We start from the raw sequence: 22,566 nt of genomic DNA, 5'->3' as shown, positions 1-22,566 counted from the left end.
GTTAAGTAACAGAAGGTGCAAAGTCTCAGACAAGACGTGAGTGCTGTTCAAAGGGAACACTTAGTGTCCTGGAAAAAGGAGGCCACCTCTGAGGGAAGAGGAAGGAGGGACAGTGATGGGAGACAGCGCACTGCGCAGCATGTAGGAGGGAGCCATGCGCAAATAGATTCCCTGGAGGCACAGTACATTTGGATATCTGAATGGTCCATTTATTAATATCATAGGAGCCCTGAGAGCAGAAACTGCCTCTTGTGATTATTTTCTACTTAAAATAACTATTTGTGTTAGGTGAACACCAAAAAGAATGAGAATTCAACCCATGTAATTGTTAATTTTCCACATTCTGCATCTTTTGATGCACATTTTGCTCTGACGATATATAAAGATATCCTGAGAAGGCACTGATGCAAAAGGTTAAGTGCAAAAGTTCCAGAAACATCAAGATAGAATATATACTGGGCTTACAGTTTAGCATATTATAGAGAGATACATTCTAAGACCCCTGGTGGATGCCTGAAACCATGGATAGTACTGAACCCTATGCAGGCTGTTTCTTCCTATACATATATACCTATGATATAGTTTAATTTATAAATTTGAGACAGTAAGAGATTAACAGCAAAACTAATAAAATAGAACAATCATAACAATATACTATAATAAACGTTATGTGAATGTGGCTCTCTTTCAAAATATCTTATTATACTGTACTCACCCTCTTTTTGTGATATTTGACAATAAAATGCCTATGTGATGAATTGAAATAAGGCAAATGATGCTGACATTGTGAAAGCATTATACCATTGACAAGAGGATCGTCTGCTTCTGGCTCATGGTTGACCATGGGTGACTGAAACTGAAAAACAAAACAAAACTGTGTGTATAAAAGGGACTACTGTATAGAAATGGTTCAAATTCTCTGTCCCTTCCTAAATCCACTTCCTTTCTAAGGCAACTTTGCCATTCCTCCTACCAAGAGATTTCTCCACCTAATGACTCTGGGCTGGCCCTGGGGTTGACTTTGACCAATACAATGAGGCAAAAATAATATTGTACCAGTTCTGAGCATGGGCCTCAAGAGGCTTTGCTTTTATTCCATTTACTCTTAGATCCTGGCTACCACCAGGAGAGCAAGCCTGAGCTAACTTGCCAAAAGATGAGAGACCATAAGAAAGAGAGTTGAATTTTCTAGGTCAAAGCCATTCTAGATCAGTTGGCCTCACACTAATCAAACAGTAGATCAGGTTGTCATGAAGAACCTAACCCAGATTATCAGAACCAACTAGCTAATCTGTGGACGCAGTAGAAATAATAAAGAGCTATTGTTTTAAGCTACCAAATTTTGGAGAGTTGTACTTAGCCATAGTTAACTCATGTAATAGTTTCCTATAAAAATCCATCAGTTGAGTTGATATGCTGGGCCAGCCCATATTTATTACAAATGTATATACTTGGTGTTCACATCCCTTCTCCCTCTCTTTGACTCTTCCCCTAATCAAATGGTAGTTCCTCATTAACTCTTTAGATATCAAAGTCCCCGGTTTTGTGTCCCCAATTTCTCACCCCAACGTTTGGCTTTAATTCATGCTAAAGTGTTTATCATGTTTATCATGTATCATGTATCTAAAGATTAAAGTAATTTTCTTCTTTTTTTTTTAAAAGATTTTATTTATTTATTCATGAGAGACACACACACACACACAGAGAGAGAGAGAGAGAGAGAGGCAGAGACACAGGCAGAAGGAGAAGCAGGCTCCACACAGGGAGCCTGATGTGGGACTCAATCCAGGGATTCCGGGATCATGCCCTGGGCTGAAGGCAACTACTAAACTGCCGAGCCACCCAGGGATCCCAAGTAATTTTCTTCTTATGGGGCTTCTGTACTTTAATTGAGATAATAGATGTTTAATTTTTAAATGGTTGTATTTGTTTGCTAGGGCAGCTGTACTAAATTATCACAGACTGGGTGGCTTAAGTAACAGAAATTTACCTTCTCATAGTTCTGAAAGCTGGAAGTCCAAGATCAAGGTGTCAATAGGACTGGTTTCTTCTGAGGCCTTTCCTTGGCTTGTAGATGACTGTCTTCTCCCTAGGTCTTCCTGTGGTCTTCCCTCTCTGTACATATCTATGCACTAATCTCTTCTTATAAGACCACTCATGTTGAATTAGGGCCCACCCTCATGGCCTCATTTTAACTTAATTACCTTTTTAAAGACCCTGTCTCCCAATACAGTCACATTTGGAAGTATGGGGGTAGGGGGTATGACTTTAACATAAGAATTTGGTAGGGATAGGGGACAAAACTAAACCCACAACAATGACTTCAGTGAATGTCAGACAGCAAAAATCTCCAGAGTGCAGGATCTTGCAGGGGTAAATGCCAACAAATACAGAAAAAGTAGGACTAGACACCAAACCAAGTGAAGCTATTAGTTTTAATTGAACCCTGACTATTGCTCAGCACTATACTGAGCTTATTACTATGATGGCTCATTTGTTTCTCACAGCAACCTTATTAGGTAATTCTTATTATTTTTATCATAATAGTTTTGTCTAGCTTATGTAGTGATACAAGTAGCAGAGCTGGGATCTTATGCCAGTCTGTCTGACATTCATATTCTTTCCTCTAACAAATACAAATAAGAATTGGGTTTGGAGACAGAGCTAACTAATTGGTGGGTACTTCTGGATCAAATCCAGGAACAAAATCTAAGGATAGATGAACTCAAATAGTAAATGAAGTCAGATGGGAAGCAACATAAGAATATAATTTTCAAGAACTTCAAAAGCACTACATTCTCACAAATATACATAGGGAATATATGTCAATTAATAGCAGAAACTCATTAATGGCAGTACTAACAGGATGGTAAAGCTGGTTCAAAGGAGAGTTCAAAATGCTGAAGCACGTACTGTCAGTAAGAGAAAAAAGTGTTGAAATGAGATTGTTAATTAAATACAAAACTGGTTAATGTGCTACAGGGCAATAAAGCTGTTTTATGGGACAGGAAAGAAATCACTTACCACTTATCAGTCTTTTAGAAGTTAACATTTAACTTTGGAGAGTCTCGGCCCTAATCATTGGTAAATAGTAAATCAAACAAAGGTACGTTATGCCAAAGTTGCTATGTCCAAGATGGTGGCCAAGTCACATGTGGCTCTTTAATTTGAAATGAAATTATTTAAACTTACACAAAGTTAAAAATTAGGTTCCTTTTTTTAAAAAGAAAGATTTTTTTATTTATTCATGAGAGACAGAGAGAGAGGCAGAGACATGAGCAGAGAGAGAAGCAGGCTTCCTGTGGGGAAGGATCCCAGGATCCCGGGATCACGATCTGAACCCAAGGCAAGACGCTCAACCACTGAGCCACCCAGGCATCCCAAAAATTAGGTTCCTTAGTTGCATATATTTCAAATATACAATAGACACATGGGGCTACTGGCTACGTATTAAACAACTCAGATATAGAACACTTCCTTCATCACAGAATGTTCAATTGGATGCACTTCCCTAGAACATCGGGTGAACTTCAAGCAGGCTTGTTAAAGAATAAATACCAGGATACCAAAAAGGCAAAGTTTTGCATAATTTTCTTTGATAGCAGAAGGCATGAATTTCAGGAACTTGGAGTTTCATTAGAAGAACGTTGAAAATTGAGATGAGAGTTTAGGTGTGCTGGCAGCTACTATGACAAATGTTTATTCTGAGATGTTTCCTTGGACTTTTACCATGGCCCAGTTTCAAAACATCTCTACTCTATTGTGACTGAGATGCCATATGACCTGGTGCTGCCAACACATGAGACTGTTTCTCTACAAGTGACATCCCAGCACAATGGTCTTGAAGTGTTTTGTTGCCATATTCCAAAGCTAATTGTGAAAAATAAAAGATCCCCTCTCAAACTTTAAGTCCAATGAGATAATAATACTATTACTTCATATTTTAAACTATTGAAAGGAATCTAAATACAAATGGCAATTTAAAATTTAGCATCATCCATTAAAAAGAAGAAATTCTCCAGTGATAGAAAATTTACATTATTTCTTTTATTACTTGAAATCAAATTTTTATTATGGTCTGCCTGCATGATTTTATCCAAAGGTAATTTGTTTATATTTGAAAATTTTTATTTATCTTTCTATATTTTTCTAAGCACTAAAAATATGTATAATAAGTTGAAATTCTTTTCTATTCCCAATGACCATAAAGGTTAATATGTTTTAAAATGTGTCAAATAACATTGCAATTATTGGTTATTGATAAAAGCATCACCTATAATAAATTTTAGTAAGTAAGCATTAAACATAAAAACAAAGTTTTTCTAAGTGCATCTCTTTAATGAGATGAAAGTGACTTTTTCTCAATTTATATATTTGTGGTTATTTATGAAGAAAACAAATATTTTTTCATTGCTCAAAGGACATGTATCTAATCATGGTTTCTCTTTCTATTCTTTTTTTATAAATATGAACACTGTGAAAGCTTGTTCTCATAGATAAGTACACAGGATTGAAAGGAATTTTGTTATGGCAATTGTGTTCAGTTATTTGAACTTTCCAAATACATGACAAGGTCACATTATGATCTATCATAAAAAATCTTTTAATTATCAGCTATTAGCCATGAACCAGACAAACCCCTCATTTAATTTTGCTGAAAGTCCATGACTGAAATCCCCTTGCAAAAGGATTTCTATCCCAATCACTAGCATTGTTTAGTATCTCAATTTTTGGGAGGAATAGCAAAAAGGCTTTACCAAGAATAATCAAATCCTTTTGCCTTCGTGGATGTATCTTGCAAGAAGTTACTGTGGCCAAGTTCAAAAAGGGTGTTGCCTGTGTTCTCATCTAGGATTTTGATGGAATCTTGTCTCACATTTAGATCTTTCATCCATTTTGAGTTTATCTTTGTGTATGGTGCAAGAGAGTGGTCTAGTTTCATTCTTCTGCATGTGGATGTCCAATTTTCCCAGCACCATTTATTGAAGAGACTGTCTTTCTTCCAATGCATAGTCTTTCCTCCTTTATCGAATATTAGTTGACCATAAAGTTCAGGGTCCACTTTTGGGTTCTCTATTCTGTTCCATTGATCTATGTGTCTGTTTTTGTGCCAGTACCACACTGTCTTGATCCTATTAACTAAGCTTATTACTCTTTCAACTAGAGATATATTTTTAAAAGTTTTGGGAAATCAAAATATTGCTAATTTCTATATATATTTTTGAATGAAATATTTTATAAAATGTCTTAATGTATTATATGCCTTACATACATTTTTCCTTTTTATCAAAATCTCAGAGTTACAGATCAAATCATGAAAAAGTTCCCTGTGTAACCTCATTGACAAAGCCAAGCTTCATTTTTAAATTCATCAGCCAAACCCATCTTATATGTAAGAATAAAAAGTATGACATTATTTTTCCATACAAATAGATATGTTATGATGCATTTCAAAATAACCATCTTACACAATGCATCAGGTAAGGCGTATTACTGAAACCATGATACAAAATGTATTAATTTTGTGGTAAATTATAAAAACAAGATAAGTCTATAGCCTGCTTCTCATTTCTTAATTTGTAATTATTTAACATTAGCTAAACTATAAATTATTTGTGAAGCAAGGAGTATGATAGCATATATTTCTTTGAAATTCATGTTTATGTGTATGGGTGCATGTGTGTGTGTTATATCCTGGTGGTCTGTTTTTGAGAATAATGAAATAAGACTCAGGTATTACAAATTAGAAAGAATTTCTTAAATTTCATTAGATATCATGATCAAACTATCTCTATGTATTAAATTTAAAAGAATAGCTAAACTGCTGAAAACAAATTGATCTGACAACCAGCACATAATTTAATTTTTTTAATTGCAAGGAAAACAATGTGACATTTATAAGATGAAACTAGATAAGGTTACTGTAATCAAGATAAATAGATAATGATATCATTTGATAAAATAGGTTTTAATTCTCTTATTTAACTACAACAAATGTAAAAGAAGTCTCACAAAATTTTGCCTCTGATTTGTACCCAGAACAAGATGATATTCCCAGAAAACAGTCTAGTTCATGTTTAAATGAATTAGAATCACTGAAATGTCGTCCTTCATTCAAAGGTTCTTTTCTTCTCTTGTCTAGGGATGAGGATTGAGAGTAGGCATGATTTACATTTAAACACATGAAAGAAGTTGGTATTTTGGATTTTCTTATTTCTTATGATCTTTTTGCTTTGTTCTCATGGAATTTGCCTCAAGAGGAATTCCTTCTTTGACATTATTCAGGGATTTAAGAGGTCAGGTCATAAACTCCCACCTCCCTACTCTGTAATACAATTGAATTAAAAAGCATTTATAAACAGATGGAAATGAAACACCTGTGACATAATAAGAACTATATATTTGGCCTCTGACTCTGTTTCCTTAAAACACTTGGAATCTCCAGAGTCACAAGCATCTAATGAGGTTACTAGTGACTGGGGGCTCCAGGATAACCTCAGGATGGGGGCCAGTTGCCAAGGGAACTGGCCACATGATTAGAGGATTGGAACTTTCAGCCCTACTTGGGACTGGAGGTGACCTAATCGCCAAAGACCAGTGATCTAATCAATCATGGCTATGTAACGAAGCCTCTACAAAAATCCCAAAGAAGGAATTTAGAGACATTCCAGGTTGATAAACATGTGGAAGTGCTGGGAGTGGAGCCCTGAGGAAGGGTATGGAAGTTCTACAGCTCTTTCTCCATGCCTTCCCCCATGTATCACTTCCATTTGGCTCTTCCTGAGATGTATGCTTTTATAACAAATGGTTAATAGCAAGTAAAGTTTTGAGTTATGTAAGCTCTTCAAGCGAAAAATCAAACACGAGAGGGGTGTTATAGGAAAGCTGAATTTATAGCCAGTCAGTCAGAAGCACGGGAGATCTAGACCTGTGACTGGCATCCAACGTAGCAGGGAGAGGGTAGGACACTCTTGGTGCATCCAATGCTGTCTCCAAGTAGTGTCAGAATTGAATTAAATCATAGAATACTCAGGTAGTCTTGGAGAATTGATTGGTATGCGGGAAAAAAAGCCACACATTTGGTGTCAGAAAGTGTGTGTGGTAAAGAGAGAAATAGAGTTTTCTCTTTTATACCACACATCAATTCTAAGGGATATAAAAGCAGTACCTGGAAGAAAATGTATGGTTTTAATATATACATCAAGAAACAAAAAGGGTAAAAAAAAAATTAGCTAAGCATGTAAATAAAGAATATTTAAAAAAAAGGAGAGCAAATCTAATAAAACAAAGATAAAGGAAATATTAAAATAATGGCAGAAACCTATGAAATTGTGAACATAGAGATAATAGCAAATGGCAATAATTAAGTGAAACCAAAATCTAGCTCTTTGAAAAGCTTCATAAGAAAGATAGATTCCAGTACACCTGGGTGGCTCAGAGGTTGAGTGTCTGCCTGGCTCAGGGAGTGATCCTGGGTCTGAGGATTGAGTACCACATCCGGCTCCCTGCAGAGAGCCTGCTTCTCCGTCTGCCTGTGTCTCTACCTGTCTCTCCTTGTCTCTCATGAATAAATAAAATCTTAAAAAAAAAAAAAAAAAGATAGATTCCTGGCAAGACGGACTGAAGGGGGAGAATTTGCAAAAAACAAATCCATACCATAAAGGAGAAAGACCAAAAATGCAAAATAAATTTAAAATAAAAAAGAATATTATGAACTACTCTATGTCTATTAATTTGAATACTAGGTGGAATAAACAAATTTTTAGAAGAGCAACTGCAAATATAATCAATGTAGACAGAAACTAAATGAACCAATACGGTTTAAAGAAATTGAATTGATTGTCAAAGATTTCAAAAACAATCCATGTCTAAATGTCTAACCAATTTTATAAGTATTTTCTCCCAAACATTTAAAAGATGATTAATTCCTATTATTTACCACTTTCTTCAGAAACTACCAAAAATGAAAAGTCTGCCTCCCTATAACTGACAAAATACAACAGAGTTTTAAAATGACTGCAACAATCAAATATCATTAAAAGAATGTAGAGGGGAATACGGTGACCAGATGCACAATAGAAGATCACTTTCTCTGCTGAGTAGGGCATGGACTGGATGAAGTTTAAGTTGAGGGAGAGGGAGGTCGTGTTAGGAGGATATTGCAGTAGTCAAGGTGAGAGATAAGAACCAGAACGAAGACAGTAACAGTGGTGGTGGAAGAGCTCTATTAAAGAGCTTTTCAAGGATTAAAACGGACAGCTCTTAATAACTGATTAGCTTTGAGAAGAGATGGTGACGGAAGGCTCTAAAATGACTGACAGATTTCTGGCCTAGGAGACAAAGAGAGTCACTCACAGTTCCACTAACCAAACTGGGGGGTGGAAGTGGTAAGCAGAGGGAGTCATACATAATTAGCCACAGTTAGGACTAGAGGAGCAGGAAGACATCTGATGATTTTTTAGATGCCAGAAGCTCCCCCAGAAGCAGTAAGCAGGTAAACTAAAGGATCCAGATTGCAGAAGGAAAATCTGGACCAAAGTGGAAAAGGATTAAACAAAGAGAGAATAGCATGAACAAAAAGCCTCTGAGGGGAGAGAGAGTGACAAGATATGAGCCTAAAAGAAGGCTCCAAGGACTAGAACAAAATGAGCCCAGTTCAAGATCTACAAACTAGGGATCCTTGGGTGGCTCAGCGGTTTAGTGCATGCCTTCGGCCCAGGGCGTGATCCTGGAGTCCCCAGATCGAGTCCCACATCAGGCTCCCTGCATGAAGCCTGCTTCTCCCTCTGCCTGTGTCCCTGCTTCTCTGTGTGTGTGTGTGTGTGTGTGTGTGTGTGTGTGTCTCATGAATAAATAAATAAAATCTTAAAAAAAAAAAAAGATCTACAAACTAGCTAGGTGGCAGTCAAGAGATGCAGGCTTTGCTGGCCATCTTAGAGCTGACTTTATCCTAAGAGCAAGAGGAAGTATAAGAAATCTAAAGAAATATAAGTGGGGTGGGGTTGAGCGGGAGTCAGGGTAGCAGTTAGGAGTGTGTGATCAGTCTGGCTCCAAAGTAGTGAGTGGATGGAAGGGATCGGTAGTGTATGAGGTGAGATCAGTGGCAGGGGGAGGGGTGGTGATGGTGGTGGCAGGGGAGTTTGAAAGGATGAAAGAATTCAAGATGTATTTAGGAGATTGTTAGGTCTTGAGTCTCCTATAGAAATGTGAACTTAAATAGTCCCCAGAGGATGAGAGTAAATGATAAGGAATCCAGAAGTTACCTAGGCTATAGGGCAGAGCGAGCAGAACATACATCATCATATATTATGGCATTAGAGGGGGCAGGAGGGTAGTTGCAGGTAGTTAAGTGAATACAACTTATATTACCCAGATATTTAAGGCCAAGTTCTGGGGAAAATGAGGTTATAATTACAGACATGGAAGGCTGCACTGGGGCAAATTGAACCCCACTTTAGTGTCAGGTAGGTGGAGATTTTCAGTGTTGCAGGATTATCAGAGCCCTCTGAAGATGAAGAATCTGAAAGCTTGTGATCTAGATCCATTTTCTGCCATTTGGCTATGTGGCATTCATTCCTTTATTCACTTACTTGTCTATTAATAGTCAATTCATTCTCTTGTTTAACAAATATTTATTAAGTGCTAATATGGAAAGGTTATACGTTATATGCTGAAGAAATGAGGAAAGAGACAGACAAGCTACTGCTTTCATGGGAAGCATGACCAGTGCTTATGCTCCTCTCCCCACAACAAAGATCTGTTTTGTGGGCTATGCCAATTTCTATGGAGTAAATATTACTGCTATGGTTGATTTCAAGTGACCAACATGATGTCAACTGGTTCACAGAATTCCTGGGAATGTAACAGTTGGTTCTTATGAGCTGGTAAAGCCAGCCCAGCCTCACTGGAATTGAAATTGTAGTGAGGGAGACAGAAGTCAGTGGTAGGATATAAAGTGGAAAAGTAAATATTATTATTATTATTATTATTATTATTATTATTATTTAATTACTGGTAGCTAGTGATAAGTGTGAAGGGATGCTGTGACAGAAAACTATAAGGTAGGAAGAATGTCTAGTTACATATAACGATGAGTCAAGATGTTTTCAAGAAAGGACATTTAAATTGAGACTGAATGAATGAGAGAAACCAAACAGGAGCCTTCTGGCCTAAGGGAATAACTAAGCAAAACTCCTTGTTTGGGGGTATTTGTTTGTCTATCTTGCTCTCTATAGGAATTCTTTCAGGCTGAGTTTCTCCACTGAGGTTCACAGATAATTTTCTTACTCTCTCCTCTACCCACCACTTTGGTAATGTCTTTACACACTGACCTTAGGCTTGGTGATGTGACTTGCTTTTGGACATTAGCAAGCATACGGCAAGAAAAGGCTTAAAAAAGCTTTGCACATTTCTACTCTCACTCATGGTTCCCTGCCTTCCCTGTGAGCACATGCCTGTGGCAGCAAGCTAGAGGATGAGAAACATGTGGAACAAAGCTGAGTTGTCTCAGTATGGCCAAGGTCCAGACATGTGAGAAATTCCAGCTAAGATCACCAAACCACCTAGATGACTCACACCAGATCACACACTCATGAGTGAGCACTGCTGAGCCTAGGTCTTAATCCTCAAAACCGTCCAGGCCACTCCTGACAAATAATAAATGATTGCTATCAAGCCACTAGATTCTGTAATGGCTTGGTAATTAATTAATACAAATGGCTTATCTTATCTGCCTATCTATCATATATCCACCTAGGTAGACAGATAAACAATATAGAGATTAAGAATTTGGGAAAAGAAAAAAAAAAAGAATTTGGGAAAAGGACAGTATTTTTTGCTAAGATGACAATTACACAGAAACCCTCAAATGTTTAGATCTGTAGAGAAATAGTACCTTTTAATTTATAATTAAGAATTCAATGAATTAAACATATGTTCTCAGGGTAAAACAAAAATGGGAATCAGACTATGCAGAGATTTGTCTTTCAGCTCCAGTTAACTTTAGACAATGTACCTGATGGTTTCATTTTCTGAGTATTAAAATTAGACATATGTGCCTTTATTGGTTTCTCCAACTCTCCAGATGAAGAGAAATCTTAGTTTGTAAGAGTGAGAGAAAGCTTTAGAAATAACTTACTCTGATTTCCCCCAACTTGCAAAACCTGTGCTTCTCTACCAACATTTGATTTTCCTAACTACATCTCCAGGAATCTTTCTTTATGCTGTTATTCAGAGAAAAGCAATGTGCTTCTTTTATATACACTCCCATACATTGTGTTAGCACAGAGTCCTTGGAAAACCAAGCAAGCAGAAATTATAAAAGAGAGGGAGCATATGCTAAATTTCTCTTGGACCTCTGCTTTTTATTTAGTTTAATTATTCCAAGGTCTCAGTAGTTGGGCAGAAGAAAAATAAATTTAAAAGTGTAATAAATTTACAGATATATATCACTAACCATGACTCATTGACCTTTATTGACTTGTAGTGGGCTTTGGGCCAGGAATGTAGCAGGTCACCAAGAAATTTTTGTGGAGCAACTGACTTGAACATTCCTAGAGACCTATTTAAACAGGTGGGCATTGCCAAGATTAATGTTTGTATTAAGTACTTATCCCCAGAATAATATTCAGTTCCTATAAACTGATGTGGTTTTATCACTAAAAAATTTATAGCAGTCCCAAGTGATGTATCAAAATAATTTTTGTCTCCAAATTCAAGGAGGTAGAATTTTTCTCATTAGGCACATCACATTAAGCCCACATCATTTGTGTCATGCAAAAGTGACATGCTTTTGAAGACCAACTGCTGTGAATTTAGCTCTTTTCTTTTATGTTGATTATTTTTACACAGCCTAATTGCCTTAAAAGCTGATGATCATGCTAGCAGGACAGTGGTAAATTGCTAGAATGTTTACCACTGAGCCACAAGCACAGGTTTTCTGTCTGTATTTTTTTTTAATCATGATTTTGAAATGCTTTTAGAAAAACAAAAGCAAATTAGAAAGCAAAGGCCCATTCTCCATGCTAGATTAATTTCAAATGGGTGTTTGTCATATGAAGACTATATCTGAATGAAAATTGCTCAAAAAATCCACTTTGGTGAGATTTTCCACATTTGGTGCTCAAAATGTATCTTGTGAACACACAAAGAAAAAGAGAAATTTCTGGGGGTGATGACAATATCCTATATCTAGTTTTGGGTGGTGATTACACAGCCCTATGCAATTGTCAGAACTCATTGAATTGAACACTTAAGAACTGTGTTTCATCTTATGTAAATTATACCTCAATAACAATGACAACAATCAGGTACTCAGAAATAATTTTAGTTTTGCTACTCTGATTATAAAGAACAAAGGTTGATTTTATAACCAGAAATAATATTCCCAACTAGGGATCAGTTATTATCCAAATACACACAGCACTAAATAAATGGTGGTCGACTAATTATATGTACTTTCCTGGGAATATCGCTCAGTATTGCAATAGGAAAATTCACAAAAAAGTCGTTGTGAACCTTGGTAGAAAGTTAAGTATACATGTAGAGATTATGGGTGTGCAACTGTGACAGAATAGACTGGCCCATTCCATATGTATGCCTTGTAATGACTGTAGCTATCATATAGGTGCATAAATGTTCATACAGACCATTCATGTCTGTATTTCTGTGAGAACTTAATCTTCCAAGATTGTTCTCAGGTTAAGTTCCTGGCTGAGCTTCTGGAACTATGATTTTCAGCTTTACTTTGTAAACTTTTCTTTCATTTATTTATATTTAAATTCAATTTGTCAACATACAGTATAACACCCAGTGCTCATCACATCATGTGCCCTCCTTAATGTCGATCACCCAATTACCTCATCCCCCACATCTAATTTTTCCCTACTCAGTTCTTCCCCTTCCCTTTTGGTCCCTTTCACTATTTCTAATTAGAAGTATTATGCTTAGTGAAATAAAACTTCTCTTTTATCTGTTTTATATATTAAGATTTCGTATAAAATTTCATTTGGAAAAGAGGTTTTGTGGCTAAAATAAGACTGAATTTCATTGTAAAACTAGTATTTTAATTCTTCTAAATCATACAAGAGAGCACGTTTGAGGTTTTTTTTACCAGTAATACACAGTAGGTAGCAGTTGTGGGTTCTTCACATCCTCCATCCTCTCTTGATTAGCCAATTTTGTGAACAGTGACATTCCTTTTCAGAATGGGAATCACGACTCAAAATCTTAAGGGATTGCTATATGTCTCCCTGGAGATGCTGACTACAGATAATGTTGTTGCCATAAACTTGGGTTATGAGTGTAGAGGCCCCAAATTTTCTCATAAGGTGCATAACCAGCACTGTAGAATATAATGGACTTTGCATGCTTTTCAAATACTCGTTTTATAAAGGTGATTTTTAGTAGCTAATACCTGAATCTTTATACTAATACTATTCTATATTTATAGGTATTTAAAAATTTTTTTGAGTTAGCATCAATTTATTTTCAGACAAATTGTACAATAAAACCTGACTTACTAAACAAAACCAGAGCTTCTCTGGTTGAAGTAGGATTGAGGAACCTGGAGTCTCTCTCACTTGGTTCTCTCATTGCTTTCTAAAGTAGCCCCAAAGAACCATAAATAACTCTAGAGACCACAAAAAGATATTGATTTGGAGCAGTGATTCTGAACTAGAGGCGCTTTGTGTCCTAGGGGATATCTGACAACGTGTCAGACATTCCTGGTTGTCACCCTGTACGGTGAGTCACACTGTGTTACACTGGCATCCAGCAGGTAGAGGTCAGGGATGCTGCTGAACATCCAACGATGCATAGGATAGGCCCTATAGCACAGAACTGCTTGGCTCCAAACATTAATAGATCGAGAGACCTGGAATTGGAATAAGATTTAAAGAGATGTAAACACTTAGATGTAATTTGTTCCCATTTTTGAGGCTGAATTAAAAAAATCCATTTAAATGTTTTGTTTTATTATGAGGTGAAAACACAGAACTTCTCTCTGATAGTGACATTTCTGAGTAGCTGCTTATAGCATTTCTTTTCTGCCTTTAACTGCTTACCTAGAGCTAATTAGAAAGAACATTTTAGTTGTCTCATTTGTGTCCTCCATTGGGTCTTGACACACTTAGTCTTCATTTCCTCTAGCCAGGGGTCAAAAGCACTGACTTTATCACATAGTTCTAAGGCGAAAGGAAAACTTTTGACCATTTTCTGAAAATACTGAATCAATTATGATCCAAATTCCTAGTTATGCTACCATTAGAACTATGTTAGAGCTAATAAAAGCAATCATAATTATTTATATAAGAGTGTTATTCCTGGAGATGGGGATAATACCTCTCTGCCCATAAAACAAGTAACATATGTCCATTGTTTTTGATGACAGATCTAAGCAAACATTTCCAGCAGGTTTTATTGTTATTAAAAACAATCCACCCCAATGCACAGGAAATTAAGTAATAATTAATGAAAAACAAGGGAACATTTTATTAACACTTTTTCAGTACAGAAAAACAAGGGAACATTTTATTAACACATTTTCAGTACAAAAAGCAATCAAGGCCGCTTGCCAGTATCATATATTACTTCTAAAAGAAAGAAGTTTTTTAAAACTCCTTATGTTGGAACTTGACTAATTAGAAAACTGATTTGTAACAACACCTTTCAGTCCAAGATACAATGTCATAAGCAAGTTCCAGTCTTAGAGTCTGAAAATATGAACCTTTTCGAGTTTTGATTCCATAAGTATGATCTACTCACTCAGTTAATGAGCTCACTCTATCAGTTATTGCTGCATAAAGTAGATATTTATTGCTGCATAAAAGCCATCCCAGAGCTTAGTAGCCTAAAACAACTGTTATATATTTAGCTCTTAATTCAGTGGGTCAGCAATTTAGGCTAGTTGAATGGTTATTCATATCTTGGCCAGGCATCCATCCATATGCACATGCAGCCAGCAGTAGATCAACTAGGTGGCTTAACTTCTTGTATTTGGCCAGCTGTTGGCTGGCACAAAATGGGGATGGTTGGGTCATCAGCCACCAGGCTAGTCTTGGTTTGTTTATATCGAGAGACAAGGGTCTAAAGAGAGAGAGAGCAGAAGAAAGCAAGTCTTCTCACAGTCTAAGCTCAGAAGTGGCACATTCTGTAGGCTAAAGCAAGTTAAAAAGGCAAGCCCAGATACAAAGCATGTTGAAATAAGTTCTACCACTTAATGAGAAGAATTGCAAAGTGTATGGGTATAAGACCAAGTAGAGTATTAAGGCCATCTTTGCAGTCTGGCCACACCCAGCGTGCTGCTCTCATCTTTATTTTCATGAGCTTCAGCTTCCCTGGGGTGCCTGCCAGGAGGACAGTGCAACACAATCCAGAAATGCATGGGTATTTATGCCCAATGGAGCACCCTTGGACCAATAAAAGAGAGGAGATGAAAGTGGCTGGCAGATTAAATTATCTTCCCTTCCTTCTTTTTGACAGCCTGTTCCCAAAAAGCTGGATATAGATTAGAAAGTTGACACTACAGCCATTGATTTGAAAATCATACCACCTCCACCACAAATCACATTTGCAAAATAAGTGTCCTGGGCCCTGCTTCTTCCCTCTTTTGTGAACAAATTACTCTGTAAGTACATCTGACTTGTGGCTCCTAACTTATGTTCAGTAATCAAGTTTAAGGAAAAGCTGGGATAGCTGTTTTGACTTTTCTATTTTTGCATGCCAGAAGTAGGTTGGAATGAAAGTTAAGTGAGTCAACTCAGAGTGTCTACCACAATCTCTAATATGCAAAGAGTTCCTATGAATCAATAAGAAAAGGATGATGAACTGATTACTAAAAGTAATTCACAGAAAAAGAAATAAAAACAACTTCTACACTATAAAAGAATGTTTCTTTTCACTAGCAATTAGGGGAGAACTTTACATAGTTTAAAAAAATCAGATTGACTGAAATAAAAAGTAGTATTTAATATGGACAGGAAGGAACTCTCATTAACCTATGGAACTCTGATGAGAGTAAGTTTGTATACATTTTTTTCCTTTCCTTTTATAGAGGTCAATTTGTTATTATCAATCAATATTTAAAATCTTTTGACCCAACAGTTCTTCATCCAGTAATCTGTCCTTTAGAAATACCTGAATTTGCACAAAGAGGTATATATAAAAAGTTTATTGTATCATGATTTGACATCAAGTAACTAAAAAATAATCTATATGTTCATCAGAAGGGAAATACTTATATTGTACAATCAGGTTATAGAATCTTATACAGATTTTTTGAGAACTATATTTACAAGGACTATCATGGGAAAGTCCCACAAAAATTAGTAACTATAAAAGCAAGCTGAATAGCCAGAAAGAGACTGTATTTAAAAAAAATAAAATGTATGTAATCTATTCATCCCTATTTCTCTACAAAAATATCTCAGTAGTATTTACATTGCTGATATGGTGTGTGTGGCGGTGTGTGTATGTATGTGTGTGTGTGAAAGAGGAAAGATTCTGGAAGAATATACACTACATAGTTGATGAGTACTTCAAGATAAGGAGACAGGGGAGAGGGAGACTTGGTTTTTACCCTGCATATTTTTACATTGTTTACATTGAATATTTTACAAGTTACAACAATGCTCTTGTAACTTAAAAAGTGCATGATGCACCAAGGAAAACGCTGTCAACATTTACTCTAATTGTTATACTATTTCTTAAAATCCTCATTCCAAAATGCTGTCAACAATAATTTCCAATATTATCATCATAGAATATCCTAGAGGCCTAAAAACTTGACTATGAAATCTTCTGAGTTTTGCCTGCTTGATAATCATCAAAACTTTCAACTTAAATTAATTAACCTTGATACCCTTCCAAGGGCCTGCCCACATGGCACACTTTGCCCATTTTAGTGCTCTGTTTCCAATTGGCAATAGCAGTAAATGCTGCTGCTAAATTCTGATCTGATAATACATGGTCAGAACTTTACCAAAAAGGGCTAACATACAAATCCCCCAGTGAAATGTGCAATTATTTTGGCTACTCCTTGACCTAAAAAAAGTAAACATGGCCTGAAGCTGTTCTAGACATTTAAAATTAATAATAAAAAGGGCTAATAAATCTGCACTTATTTTTGCTCTAAGTAAGTTGCCTGATTTCCTCACAGCTCCCTGTGTTTTATTTTTGGCCCTGAGTATTTAATGAGAATGAAAATCATATAATGCAACTTTGGGGTGGGGTGCATTTGGCCCCTTAAGTCACCAATACTAGACATCACTGTTGAAATGACATTGGCCATTATCATTATAGGCACATGTCCCACTCTCATCAAAGCCCAGGAGGCCAAACCCAAACTGAGACTATATTTTCAAGGAGTTATATCAACTTCTGTTTTGTACAAATCTTTACTCTGAAGCTGATTAGAAGAGCTGTCCAAACCATTTGAAGTCTAAGATTCACTGGATTATTCCAAGCTCATATGTATAAGCCTTGGGTAGGAACCATCTTAATAAATTAATCTCTGAACTAGGAGGAAATACAATTTGTCTATTGAAGACAGATCATTATCATAACAAATGGAGAGTTTAAAACAAAAACAACATATTATTCCCAAATAGAATTTCATTTAGTCCCCTGGAATTCTTCATATAAATAAACACATTCTCTAGAAATTATTGTTAACTAAAATACATATTTTTCCTCTTTTGCAACTGATAGTCATCTTAGGCAAACAAAACTTGATCCATCTTGATTTGATGATTATGAATCCATTTCTTAATCTCCCCTTTTATCCTTTTATTATTTTGAGGGAAATCTCAAGGTAAAAGCAAGTCTTAATTCCCAAAGTCTCAAGTTATGTCACTTTGAACCTGATTTTGAACATTTCCCACATGATCTTTGCAAATGGATGCCTTTAAATGAAGTTAGTCTTGAATCACATAGATGTGGAAAGAATCAGTGAGCTTGGGGTCCTCTATATTGTGGAGACCATTCTGGAGGATTGTTTTAGGCAAAGGAGGTTGGGCAAGGGAGGATGTCACACTGCCTGTGGCATTAGTTTTTATTAACAGTAATAACTACCACAGTCACAAGAATAAAATTGAATTTTACTCACTTTCCTCCTTTTTTCCATTTACCTAATTTTCCCACTCTTCATTTAGAGCCAGCTTAGATCCAACTAATACTTTTAAGATTCCTTAAGCATTTGTGGTTTGGAAATCCTTTCCTGCTTTATCAGTTCATATCTGTAGCCTTCAAGGAGATTTTAGCTCAGTTAAACTTCTATCAGTAATAATTTTATAATAATAATAGTACCTACTGTCAAAAGTAGATTAAAAACCCTTTTAGGCTAACATCCCAATTCTGGAACACTTTTTCCATTTTTAAAACTAAGATCTAAATCTCCCTTTGTTGTATAAATTCTACAAGTTTTGATAAATGTATGCAGTCATGTAACCACCATCATGATCAAGATGTAGGACACTTCCTTCCCTCAAAAAATTCCTCTACGCCCCTTTGTAGTCAACCTATACATACATACATATATCCCTAGCTCCTGGCAACCACAAATCTATTTTCTGTCCCATAGTTTGTTTTTGCAAAAGTGTCATATAAATGGAATCATACAGTGGCTTTCTGAATCTGGCTTCTTCCACGTAATATAATGCATTTAAGATTTATCTCTGTTATTGCATATTTCAGCAATTCGTTTTTTATTGCTGACTGGTATTCCATTTTATTTTTATTTGTTTACTTTTTAAAGGAAGAGAGCACAAATTGGGGCAAAGGTGTCAGATGGAGAGAGAGAGAGAATCTTAAGCAGGCTCCATTCTCAGCACAGAGCCCCAGGCAGAGCTTGATCTCATGACCCTGAGATCATGACCTCAGCTGAAATCAAGAGTCAGACACTTAACCAACTGAGCCACCCAGGTGCCCTAGTATTCCATTTTATAGATATAGCACCATTTGTTTGCCAACTCTAGTTGAAGGACATTTGAGTTGTTTTCCAGTTTGAGGTGACTATAAACATGATAACTTATAAACATGCAAGTATAGGTTTTTGTGTGAGTACAGGTTTTCATTGCATTTAAGTAAATACTTGGGAGTCACATTATTGGGTCCTATAATATAGGTATGCTTAACTTCTACTGTATTTTCTAATGTACCCCACAACTTTGTATGCTGTCTTATGCAATTGAGACATTAGTTGGGCTCCCTTCCCTTAACAGTCTGGGTAAAATTGGTTCAGACCACTACAAAATATAAGTCTATAAATTCTCTCTTTTTTTTTTGAGAAATAGGATAGGAAGAGCACTTGTCCATTGGAGGATGGGGAGTGGCAGAGGGAGAGGGAGAAAGAAAATCTTAAGCAGGCCCCACACTCACTGCAGAGCCTGATGTGGGATCAATCTCACAACCCTGAGATCATGACCTGAGCTGAAATCAAGAGTCAGATGCTTAACTGACTGAGCAAACCAGGCACCCCAAGTTCTCCCCTAATATAGCCTTATTTGGGGGGAATTTCAATTTGAAGGATATCACTGAATCTGATTTCTGGGTCCTTTCAAAATGCCCTCCCCCACCATCCCACCAACCCATTGCTAATAATCTGGATTCAAAATTTGCAACACCTTCCAATTGTTTATATAGTGCCCAGTCACAAAAAAACATGAGCAAGCATTATAGATTTTGCTAAAAGTTCATAGGAACCATAAATTGGATGGGTTAAAGTGTGACATTTTACATCCCATATAAAACAAATAAAAATTGAATCTTAATCCCTGCTCTTTCATGGACTTCCCAACTTGGACACTCACCATTCAGGTTTATTTCTACTCTTGCCCTTTAAGGAGCTAGTCTTATTAACCTCTCTCCAACACTAAAGCAATTATCCTTTCTCTATATGCAGGGCAACTGCATTAGACAAGAGTAGAATCATACACTGGCTGCTCTCTCTGGCTGCTATTCCTGATGGTGCCTCTATACTCAGGAAAGCAGAACAAATGTTTTCCTGTTAAGATTACTTTCCCTGCTTAGAGAATGTATGACATTTTCTTCATAAGGATACTATATAAAAAAAACAAACCCTTAAATCCCAATTCTTTGAAAGTTGAATATTCATTTATGGTACAAGTTGACAACTGATAGTGTGTACTAGTTAGCTAGTACTGTGTAACAAGCCTATCCCAGATTTAGTGGCTAAACAAACTTTTTTGTTGTTGTTGTTCATCAGGTCTCAGGTGAACAGGGCAGTTTTGATCTCAGCTGGTTTCACTCTTGTCTCTACAGTTAACTGTTGGTTGGTTGACATCTATGCTGACCTAAAGCCAGGCTCCCTCACATAGCTTGGATGTAGGCCCTTTTAACATGGCCTTGGCTAAGACAACAGAGTTCTCATCTATGTTACATTTTCAACCAAATAGTCTGGTCTTTCATGGCAGTTTTCTTGAAAGTGGTAGGAGTCTAAGAGAAAGTGTGTACATACACAAAGCTCCTTACAAGCTAGCAGACCATCACTTCCACAACATTCATTGACCAAGCAAATCACAAGACTAGCCTGAATTCCAAGACAGAGAAGGACTGCACTCGTCAATTGAAATTGCTACAAAGTCACATTATATAGAGAATACATATAGGAAAGGTGAAGAATCAGTGCATTTTCAAAATCAGTCTACTACACTTATAAAATCTGAATGCTCAATTAATGAAAAGATCAAATTTTCCTATAATTCTAAATAAATAAAATTTTCACTTTATTCAGCTCATGAACACAAAGCTATTTAAACTTCACACTTCATTTAAAAATGTTGTACTTTCTCTAATGAAAAACTTAAACAACTACATTGGATTCCTTTCAATTTAATAAACTACATATAACCTAAAGCTAAAACAGTACCACTGTGGTCATCTGTCAGTTATTTTGGTCAATACCATTGAATTCATTTTTTTAAAAGTTTTATTTATTTACTTTTAGAGAGAGAGAAAGAAAGCATGCACTCATGGGGGCAGGGGCAGAGAGAGAGAGAGAGAATCTTAAGCAGACTCCAGGCTGAGCATAAAGGCCAATATGGGGCTTGATTTCAGGACCCCAAGATCATGACTTGAGCCAAAACTGAGAGTTGGATGCTTAACCTACTACACCACCTAGGTACCCCTACCATTGAATCCATTTAAACAAAAAATATTTAAATGGTTGTATAAAAAAAGTTAATAGAAAAAAAAAATAAAGAAGAAGCTAGTTTATTTTGTTAGGATTTTATTTATGTATTCATGAGAGACACACACAGAGAGGCAGAAGGAGAAACAGGCTCCCTGAGGGGAGCTTGATGCAGGACCCCATCCCAGGACTCAGAGATCATGACCTGAGCCAAAGGCAGATGCTCAACCACTGAGCCACCCAGGTGCACCAAAGAAGCTAATTTATAACTTAGAATTCTTTAATGTGTCTTTTCTTTTAAGGGGGTGATTGCATGAAGTTATACATGTACATGGTTGAAAGAGTATTTTTCCAATGTTTATCATCAAAAACACCAGTCCCCTATATCCTTGCAGGCACTGTGCCCATGCAACACATAAGTATTTCAAAACTTTTCTATTTTTTTGGTTTAGGCATCCATATTACTTAAAATTGCATGCTTATGTTTATTGTTCCCTCTTAATTTTCACTCTTGGGCATTATCTATTTTCTCTCTATTATGGAAAAGATAACGTTGCATGACCTCTCCTGCATCTTCCCACTCACTTATCCCCCACCAAATGCACTTTTTCCCTTTCCCCATCCTCTTAGGATAGTTATATCCCAATTTGGGCTAGAGCAATATGTATTTGTTGTGCATGTGCTATTGACAGCTGATCCATGTAATATAATTACTTTTCATTTCTTGCAACCTTTGTTTTTTTATAATTAATAATCGTGTTCTGTTTGTTTCCCTAATTCTCCGTGTAATATTTTTTTTAGTAAACCAACCCGAATACTCTGCTAATTACTTATATCTCCTCTTTAGATGTTCAGCTATACTGAGGCACATGGCCAGCTCAAACAGTAGAGCATGCAACTCTTGATCTTCAGGTCATCTGTTCAAACTCCACATTGGGTGTTGAGCTTACTTTAAAAATGAAATAAATAAAAAAATTCAGATATGTCATTATCCAATAATTTCATTATCTCAAATAAATTTCTCCCAAAACCTTCTGACATCCTTTCAATGGGACAGTTGTCCTGTGCTGGTCAATCAACAATCTTCTGGTGATTCTTGTGATCTCTTCCCTATATTTTGTTCTCTGTTTCTTAAATCCTGTATCTTTTTTTTTCTTAGCTTATTTATTAGCCTTGATGGTACACAGCCTCCAATAGTTGCTTGAAGAAAAATTTCGGAGATCACATGTGTCTGAAAATATTCTGTCCTCACATTGAATGACATGTTGCCAAGGTACATAATTCTAGCTTGAAAATAAATTTCTTTTCGAATTTTGAAGGCATGTTTCTGTTGTCTGTAGCTTTAAGTGTTATCTATAGCTTCTAGCATTCATCATGAGAAGTTCAAGACCCTTCTCAACTTTTAGTCTTTAATTGCGACT

General features: G+C 36.3%; 1 long non-coding RNA gene across 2 annotated transcripts in view; it reads right to left on the bottom strand.

Moving 5' to 3' along the window:
* The window catches only part of LOC112673365 (uncharacterized), a 114,988-nt gene that overhangs the window by 41,128 nt on the left and 51,294 nt on the right, over positions 1-22,566 (bottom strand). For both annotated transcript variants that reach the window (XR_007405391.1, XR_007405392.1), the window contains one exon: positions 716-856. This is a non-coding gene — a long non-coding RNA (uncharacterized LOC112673365). The remainder of the gene's footprint in view (positions 1-715; positions 857-22,566) is intronic.

Source organism: Canis lupus, chromosome 24, assembly GCF_003254725.2.
Source record: "Canis lupus dingo isolate Sandy chromosome 24, ASM325472v2, whole genome shotgun sequence".
Classification (NCBI taxonomy): Eukaryota; Metazoa; Chordata; class Mammalia; order Carnivora; family Canidae; genus Canis; species Canis lupus.
This window is presented reverse-complemented; position numbering and strand designations above follow the sequence as displayed.